The following is a 9,717-nucleotide window of genomic DNA, read 5'->3' on the forward strand; positions in this document are numbered from 1 at the left end:
TATATATATATATATATATATATATATATATACTCACACATATATATATATATATATAAAGAAGCCTTTAATCTATCATAGTGAACTAAATTGTGGAATGAAAGCAATAAGCATTCTTATATAACGGGAAAAAAACAGAATAGTTTTAAATTTAAGCTTAAGATTATTTTCAGAAGGAAGTAAGTAATTTTGAAAGGTAACAGATTAAGAAATGATATTTTTTTCTCGTTACAGAATTGGTCGTTCTACGTATAAGAAGATTTTTAGGTCAAGTGATGCAATTTTAGCTTGAAAACATACTTACAAAAATTTTCAGAATATAAACGAGATTTAGAAGTGAACAATTTTCCAGTTATCTCAGGTTACTTTTTCTGTCCCACTTCCATGTTAGTGGTAATTGTTGCTATTACTACTAGAACAGTAGTGGTAGAGTCTATTCTGTTAAGTGTAGGGACATCACCACAGACAATAATGTTAATAATTATGATGATAATAATGTTAACCACTTGTTGAACCCTTGTGATGATGTGTCAGATATTGCTCCATGTTCTAACCCGTCATGTCTAACCCATCATTAAAATGCATCTTCAGCATGCGTTATAGTATTTCTTTCGTCTTTAAACTAATACATCATAGTTATGATTTTATTCTAGTTTTGTCATACGTATGATCTATTATGTATTTCACACTCTTGGATGTTAAAGTCATAAACATACATTTACAAATACACATGTAAGCATTAATAAAAATAATTTTCTAAAATTATTAGTAATTATATTTCCAGTGTGATGTAAGCCTACTATAATGTAATTGAGATATGGAAAACATATAAGAATTCTAAATATTGCAAACCTTTCAGTTATGCATGCTAAATTGTTTACATATGCATGTTTTTATTTTTTAGCTAAATGAAAGAATTACTGAAGTGCATGTTAACCTACAGGTGTATAACAGTAATGAAAAATCTAAATACTCAATGCTATTTGGACAATGATATCTAATGAGTAAGCAACATAAGTAAAAATCTTTAAAAATTGGAATCTGGCCTATTTCAGTCACTGTTCAATAGAAATACCAGGACTAGTTTGCCTATATGAGAAACTGGTTTGTAATTAGTGACTGAAATTAGTAAGTAATCATATAACCTCGTCCAATTAGCTAAAACCTTTGTTGACTCAGTTAAAAAATTCGGATTGGCTAAATTCCATTAATTTATGACTATGCATGTCACGTAGTCATGTTACACTAAACAAAATTATCTCTGCCATCCAAGAACATATTGAACTGTTTACACAAACTTTATACCAGCTGTTTTTATGACATACATTTCAACATTCAGCAAAGATTTTTTAAAAATATGATTTTTAAATTTTGCTTTTATGAGCATACAAAATATAAATCTACCTTTGACTACAATGGGATATTACTTCACCAGTATTACAAAATGAACATGTTATATAATACAGGTACAATTTTCTAGCCTTCTAGAATGCCTTTTGACCTTTTTAAGGAAATAAGTCTAAATTGGGGGTAAATATAGGTTTATAAGACTTTATAAGGCAAGTGTATTGAAAACATACAAAGTGATCTATTAGCTTATTATTCCAATGTCCTGTGCAACTTTATTCTTAATAAGGTCTATCTTGTAATTCATATATAAGGCAAATTAATGACTCATGAACTCCTAATATATGAAATATGGTCAACCAGCAGACATAGCAACTGTTGGTTAGGAAAAATAAAAATTATCTTTATTCTTTCCAGCTATCTCATTATCTTACATTATTCTAATGTTAGAAAGTATCTCTATTATTGCTTTACCAAATTGGGTCAAATGTTTCATGTCAGTCATTTCAGTCCTATAAAAATAAAATCTTATAAACAAGGACACCATCCATCAACTCTTATTTCTCAGGAAGAGATAGTTATTGCTAAATAAAACCTCATTCTGTGAGTTATTGCTTAAAAAAATAAATTCTATTGGTAAAGAAAGCAGTAGAAATCATTATTATGTAGCTAAAGCATTTTCTAAATTTTTACTTAAATGCTTTTTAAAAAAATAATTGTATAGCTTTCTTTTTAAAATCAGCTACAAGTATGCTTTCAAGGTCTTTAATATTCAGAATATTTTGAGTACATGTAATATACATGAATCATACATTTTTACCTAGAAACTAATTTCAAAATAAGAATATGCACAATTTAAGGAAAAACTGGTTGCTTTTGTACTTTGAGAAATTTTATATGAGGTTATAGATGAATGTGTATTTTTCTCTCAAGTACTACCCTACAGTAACAAATTATAAAGGTATGTTGCATTTGTAGTTGTTTAATAATGTTTTAAGTGCAAACATTTTGGAGCTAACTTTAAACACGTTTAAGAATAATAGGTATATGACCATTTTGAGTTTCTGAAATATGTTTTATTTTGAGATTGTCATTTATCATTGAGGCTTTTATTCTGTTTGTTCTTACAAGAGCAACAATTCATAGGATATGATGCAATTAAAGGAGCAGAAAGTTGGGAGTTCAGGGAGAAACAACCTGTTGCATTCTGGTTTTGAAGGATATTTGAAACCTGGACATGTTACCAGTCTCTGGAGTTGTTGATCTGTGGTCAGCAGATAGCTTAGTTAAGTTCTCGTCACCATCTCCTAGTTGAGTCCAACTAAGCTGCCTCCCATCACCTGAGTGGCTTGTGAATTAGAAAGTACTTCTATTGTGCTGCCACAGCTAACTGTACTACAGATGGGAATCTTTTATTCCAACACAGAATAAATGAATCAGAATCAGGTATTGCCTAGATCTCAATATGAGCTTTTTGTTTTGGTTTTGGTAGCAATAAGTATTTTATGCTTGATATTAACTCTTGATCTTGAGACTATTCTTTGGAAATAAAGCATCCTAAAGGAATATTGAATAAACATTTACAGGACTATTCTGTTTTAATACTGTGCACCTTAAATCTAGCGTTCCATAGAGTTGTACCTTGTCCAAGCTAAGAACAGCTGGTTATCCCTTAGGAGCCGTTCTTCTGATGTCATCCACTATAAAAGCCATTTTATGCTGTTCATAAGTTTTTAAGAGAAATACAGTTATTCTCTGCACAGAGATCAGAGTTCTGGAACAAACATATTTAAGAAATGATGCCCATTTTGAAAGTGAAAGCTATGTTGGCTAGTCATTTGAGCAAACAGTGAGCCGGCAACTGCTGAATTTTGTTTCTGACCACGCTCATGCAGCATCTGTGTCCCATGGGTGTCCACCACTCACCCCTTCACTAGCTCCCATCACCATAAGCTCACCCAGACTGTGAGGACGTGCATCCACACCAGATCCATGAAGGCGGGCAGTTAAAATTGAGGAAGGGGATCGTTTATGACCACACTTTCCAAACTGTAGGGAGCACATGAATTATCTGGAAATCTTGTTAAAAATGCTGGGGTGGAACCTGAAATTCTACATTTCTAACAGGCTTGCAGCTGACGCTGCTGGTTTGCAAGCTACGCTTTGAGTAGCAAAGATCTATTTTTCTATTCTTTTGGGAACATAAAACGACACCTGAAAAATATTCTGAAGGTTTACTATTGAGACATTTACGAGGAAAGTGTGCTTATATAAAGTAAGATAAACTCACATCAGAAAATGGCCTGGTTGTCATATAATAAACATGGAAGCCAATATTGGACAGTATGATGATGTAGCAGTTCTGTTTCATTATCGCCTGCTGAAGCTATTTCCTCCTTTGATGTGCTACATTCCATACACATTACTTCAAAAATAAATGAATTATGTGTGTGTTAATACATTATACATAACATTTTTTTCTGTTTAATTTTTACTTTTCTAGAAACTCTATTTGGCCAAGACAAATTAAGAATAACTGTGAATACAGGAGAAACAGCTTTCTCAAGGCATTTTTTTTTTAATTTTTAATTTTATTATTTTTTTAAATTTAATTTTATTTTGTTTTACTTCTCAAAATACATTGTACTTGATTTTCATGGCAGCTAGGGACATTTTATCATCCTGTATAAAATTGTTCTATCAGGAGTTGCTCCATAATTGTCACGGAAGGAGTTTCAATTCATCTGAATATTACTAGGTGAATGCCTACCTAGGGTTGAAGGTTTTATAACGTGTTTTTTGAGAAATGTGTAATAGCCCTCTGGCTCTTGGGTCAAAAGGCGATATGGTTCCTAATGGCAATGGTGAAGGACATAGTGAGATTAGTATTTAGATCTGCTAAGAATTGGTAGAAACAGAAAACCTACATACATGTACAGAAGCAAATATTCTCCTGGTTGTAATATCAAAATATTCTTCTTTATATGAAACTTGGGCTTTGCTTACTCACAGCCAGAATATTAGGAAGTTAAAAATTAACTTTAAAATAAGCAGAATGTAGAAGAAAATTCATCCCTTGGCAGGTCGACTTGATTTATGTTTGATAAATCATTGTATTGATTTCTCATGATACTCCATGAGTAAGTATGTGGCTTTCCCCTTAAGATCCTCATCATCTCCAATAAGCATAAACATATGTGAAATTTCTATCATATCTGAGACATACATAACACTGTATCATCATTTCCCCTGAGGAAACTTTAACCACATAGGGAGGTAAGAAAGAACTTGACGAATCAAAATGTAAAAAGGCCCAGAAAGAGCTGACAGTCAGTGCTAATGAGTCAGAGAACGAAGAGTCAAGTTTGGGAACTGGCATTGTTGCATGGGGTTTAAGGAGAAGACAGGCTTTGGAAAAAGAAATACAAGCACTGTCATTAGTGAAGTAATATTCATTTTGAATTTCCTAGTCTCTGAACCCTAAGCAACTTGAAATATGTTTTATCTAGTTTTCAAAAATAAAAAGTTTGTATTACAGAAAATAACAACACAATTTGCCTTACTTTAAAGAGAGTTTTAAAAATAATTTTCAAATATTCTATGTGCCTTTAGGAAGATTTTAGTGAATATTAAGCATTAAATTAAGTTTTGGTTTAATTCATAATGTTATTGAAGATGTTCTGCACTGAACAGTTTTTTAAAGAAAATAATAGAATAATATTGACATATTTTGTAATTTATTTCTGTGCCTTAAATAATTCCCTGAAACGATATATGGCTATATCTTAGTACTCACATCACTTTGTTTGCAGCTCTATTATGATGCTTATACTGAGTCCTGCATCAGTATTACTTACATACATGTCTTGCCCACTTACAAAGTGTAATTTCTTTGCAAATGAGTATCATTAATTTTTAGTTTTGCTGTTTTCAATACATCTGGCATAGCACCTTTGCTTGTTGAAATTTCTATATTTTCATATTGATAAATTGATTCTGCTGCTCATTAAGTAGCAATTTTAGGTGATTCTAAACATGTGCTTATGATCATTTTCAAAAATGCCTAATAGGTGAAATTATTTAAATAAGTAAAGAAAAAATCAGAAAATAAGGTAAAATTGATAATTTTTTAATTAACCCACCACGAATAACTTGATTGAAGATATTTGTGTGTGTGTGTGTGTGTGTGTATTTTTTGATTTATACAGTTTTCAAATTTCTCTCTAGCCTGGTCCAGGAGATACTGACATACAACCAGAAGACTGGAGCACATTTTAACACCCAGCTTCCATTTGTCAGCTTTGTATTTTGGAGAGGTCTAAGTCTTGCCTGAAATAGAGTTGAATAAAAGGTAACAGAATTGGGTAGACCAAACATTTCACAAAGCCTTCAGAAATGAAAGATCTACTCTTATGTACGCTCTTCAAGTACTCACCATCATTCAAGTATACAGGTCTTCATAGAGCAGGATTGATGTGCATGTACACAGGTGAGGGATGTTTCATAGAAATAAGAGAAAAATCATTGATCTTTAACATTGTGGCAAGGCTGAGGTTGTTCAGATATGTACATAAAATGAAAGTGGATACATAATGCATATTTATCATATACGTTAATGTTAATTACCACAATTCTTTATTTCATTAAAGAAATAAATTGTCCTAACATTCTTGACTCACCTTAGGCAACATGAACGCTCAACTGAAAACTTTAAAGGTAGAAGCGCAACTTTCTCTTGTGGTTTAACAATTGTGTTGATCTTTCAGATGAAAAAGTCAACTACTGGGTTGTTTTTTGTTTGTTTGTTTGTTTGTTTTGGTGAGTTTGTTATGCAGTTTCTTTGTTCTCTTACCTTTTTGTTTCAATTTTGTCTAACCTGCTTTGTCAGTGTTTTCTGAATTTCACTCCTTATTAACATGTCCATTAGAGAAGGGAACTTTTTTAATAGAAGAAACATTTAAACTGGCCTATTAAACAAATATTTAATATTTAATATCTCTTTTGAAAATGTATAAAAATTGACAAACTCTTTGCTTAAATGTGTAGTTGGAAACAACCTTTCCTGAACTACAAATGCTAACAGTCTTGATAATAGAAATATAAACATGGAACTCACTAAACTTGGATGTATTGAGATGCTCAGTAAAATTATGGAAAAAGAATACATTATTTCCAGGTAGAAAGGCAACAAATAATGTAATTTAAAATAATATATTTATTTTAAACATTGATGGAGTAATAAAGCAGGTAAGTGTTATTGATCTAAATCCCCATTTTTCAAGCAGGAAATAAATAGACATTGAATAATGTTCATAAATTTGTAAGTAGACATATAATCATATTATTTTGACTGGAAAATACCAGGAGAATAGGGAAAATAACAAAAACTGTTTCAAAAAAAGATTACTGAAGGCATTAGGAAGGTGTTAGGCAAGAGACTATTGTTAGTATTATTTAATCCTATGTGCTTCTGTATTTTTAAATTTGCTACCATGTGGATGCATTACTTTGGAAATAATTTTTATTAAACAACATAAAGAAGTTTCTTCTGATGTTAAGTGCGTGCTTGAACTTTGTGCAAAGCAGTGGTGAGGAGAACGGTTTGGATTCTGAGATACCCTATACAGGAGCAGAAAGGGAGAGCTTGTATCAGGGTACCAGAGAGGAGAAACTGTGCCTCAGTGCTTTTCTTTCCCTGGGCTTCACCACTTTGGTCTACATCTTCACTTACAAAAGACTGAGAAATATCTCAGGGCCAGCAACTCCAAAGAGGGCTTTGGGAGATACAACTACAGGTGCAAACGCAGGACAAGGATCTGCCCACTTCCTCCAGCGGCTTCAAAACTGAAACAAGTAAGTGAGAGAAGCTATGCATTTCTTTTTATAAGCACTGAGGGCAAAAAATAAATATAGACCAGGAAAAATAATAAGGGATCCCAACAGACAAGGGCTGATAAATGGACTAGCAATTCGAAACATCCATTTATCTATCTTTCTATCTACCTATGCACATGCAAATATATTTTATCTATGCACATATATATTATATGCATGTGTGTGTGTGTGTTTTAGGTAAAGCTAACTAAACAAAAATTTAATTTAGTAAGTAAATGAAGAGAAAATACATTTTCATGATCCTAAAGCTCAGGAAAATCTTTACGTTTCGATCATTTCAGTAACAACAGCTAATATACCACTTGGTAGATAAATAATCCAACTGCAAGAAAACTATTTAATCCAGGTCATAGAATTTGGGATGTGATAGAATAATGAAAGCAGAACAAGGTTACAGGCCATAATTAAAGCCTTAGTAAGCTAAAAAGGTACACATAAACTGACCAAAAAGTCATGCTGTTAACTCCAATTAATGATGTTATAAACTCTAATGAAAGATCTGAATTGGGAGAGACTTGAAACATTTGGCTAAAAGGAGATTTGAAGACAACTGTCAATTCGCCCTCAGCTTTGTACCTGTCCTTTATTACCATGCTTCAGTGAGATTTGTTCACATTATTAGGAAGGTGCTTATTTCTTTAATGAAGAAATATTACAGCATTCTTTGGTTCTCAATCCTTCAGGAAAGAATTAATCACTAATCACATAATCTCTTCTATAATTTATTCTTCATAATCCTTAGAGTAGAACATGACTACTAATGTTAAAGAAACTGAAAATCATAAGACTGTTAATATTTGTTGTTTCTAATACCCTTTTATTGTTTTGGTTTTACTGTGACAAAAGCAGCCAATTTGAATATAATAAAATTTGAAATCTATTACGCCTAATTTACCTAGAGAATGTTCACAACACAGTGACAAGAATAATTTTTAAAAGAAAAATAAATACATATTTTCCAGCCTTTTAAATTTCTGCCAAAATAAAAATAGTAAAGAAAATGAAAAAAAAAGATTCAAAATGATTATTTCTAAAGTTATGTCAAGTGTTAAAATTGTTCTGTTTCCTTTCAAGTTTCAAGTATTGGAATTAAGTCCTGGAGTTTAGAATTACTATTTAAAAAGTGGTATATGTTATGTTAATTAGCCAGTTTTAATCATTTCACAATGTGTACTTATACATGTATTACAATGTCACATTGTTGCTTATAATACATACAATTATTATTTGTCAAGTAAGCATTTTTAAAAGGGCTACATATTAAATAGGTGTTCCCATTAACCTGCATATATTAAATGAGAAAATTGACATAAAGTACTTTTGAGCTTAAATAACTTACCAAATAAGCAAAATTAAATGTCTTAAAGGAAAAAATTTATACAAAATTCAGTGATGAAATGTTAAATACGGTCTCTAAGTACTTTAAGCCAAAATGTGAGGCAAAGCCCTGAACAAAAATTAAAGAAAAAACATAGGAAAGCTCATTTCTCTAACCACTGCGACCCCTAATCATTGTCCTCCTCCTTCTTAATATCGATTAAAAAGAGGATAATTAAATGTGCAAAAGGCATGTACTTTCCCTTAACCCTTAACTAGCTATTTCTGGGGAGAAAATTTTCTACTGATAAAGATCAAAGAAAATCACCATGAACATGTTTATGAATGTGTAGGGATGGAGGAGGTATAAATAAAATCTTATTTTATAAAATCCTGAATTTCATTTTATATTATAATTGATAACCTACTTTTTCCATTTAATTTATCATGGACATTTTTAAAAAGCTTTTTAAGTTCAAATCTGAGATTATGCAACAGTAACTACACAATTTAGAAATCCCCTCCTACTGAGACAGGAACGAAAGCCAAGTAATATGACTTGTTCACAGTCTTGTGGCAAAGTAATAACCACCTTAACTAAAATTCAGGAAATACTTACTATGATCTCAAGGCTCTTAGATAAATATCTCAAGGGAGAAAGTCAGTAACTCCAGTCACAAAATAGTTCCCTCTGAGCACGAGGTGAGTTTTCACTCTGGGGTCCCCTGGTGGTTGAGTGGAGCAGGGTGGCTTCAGGTGGGCACATAGGTGGATGTGTGTGCAGCTTCAGTGGCTCCCAGATGGTGAAAAAGACCCCATAGCTGAGCTATTGCCTCTACCACAGCCACTCCTATTTTGTGATGACAGCTGCTCCATCAGTCTGGGTCTAACGTTGAGGAGATATGGAACAGAACCCCTAACTAACTGCCATGTGCATGTGGCTTGGGAGAGAAATAAGCCTTTGCCTTATAAGTTACTAATGTCACACATTACTTCATTTACTTTTTTAACAAGCTAATAAATTTGGAATTCTATTACTGATTGTAATGATGCAGAGAAAAAAGGAAAAAGAAAACATTAGAGAGATAGGACAACTTGTCCAGCTAGGAAATGCCAGATCTATAATTCTAAACCTGGCCTTGTTATTATCAATTTTCT

Source organism: Galeopterus variegatus, unplaced genomic scaffold, assembly GCF_000696425.1.
Source record: "Galeopterus variegatus unplaced genomic scaffold, G_variegatus-3.0.2 Scaffold1640, whole genome shotgun sequence".
NCBI lineage: Eukaryota > Metazoa > Chordata > Mammalia > Dermoptera > Cynocephalidae > Galeopterus > Galeopterus variegatus.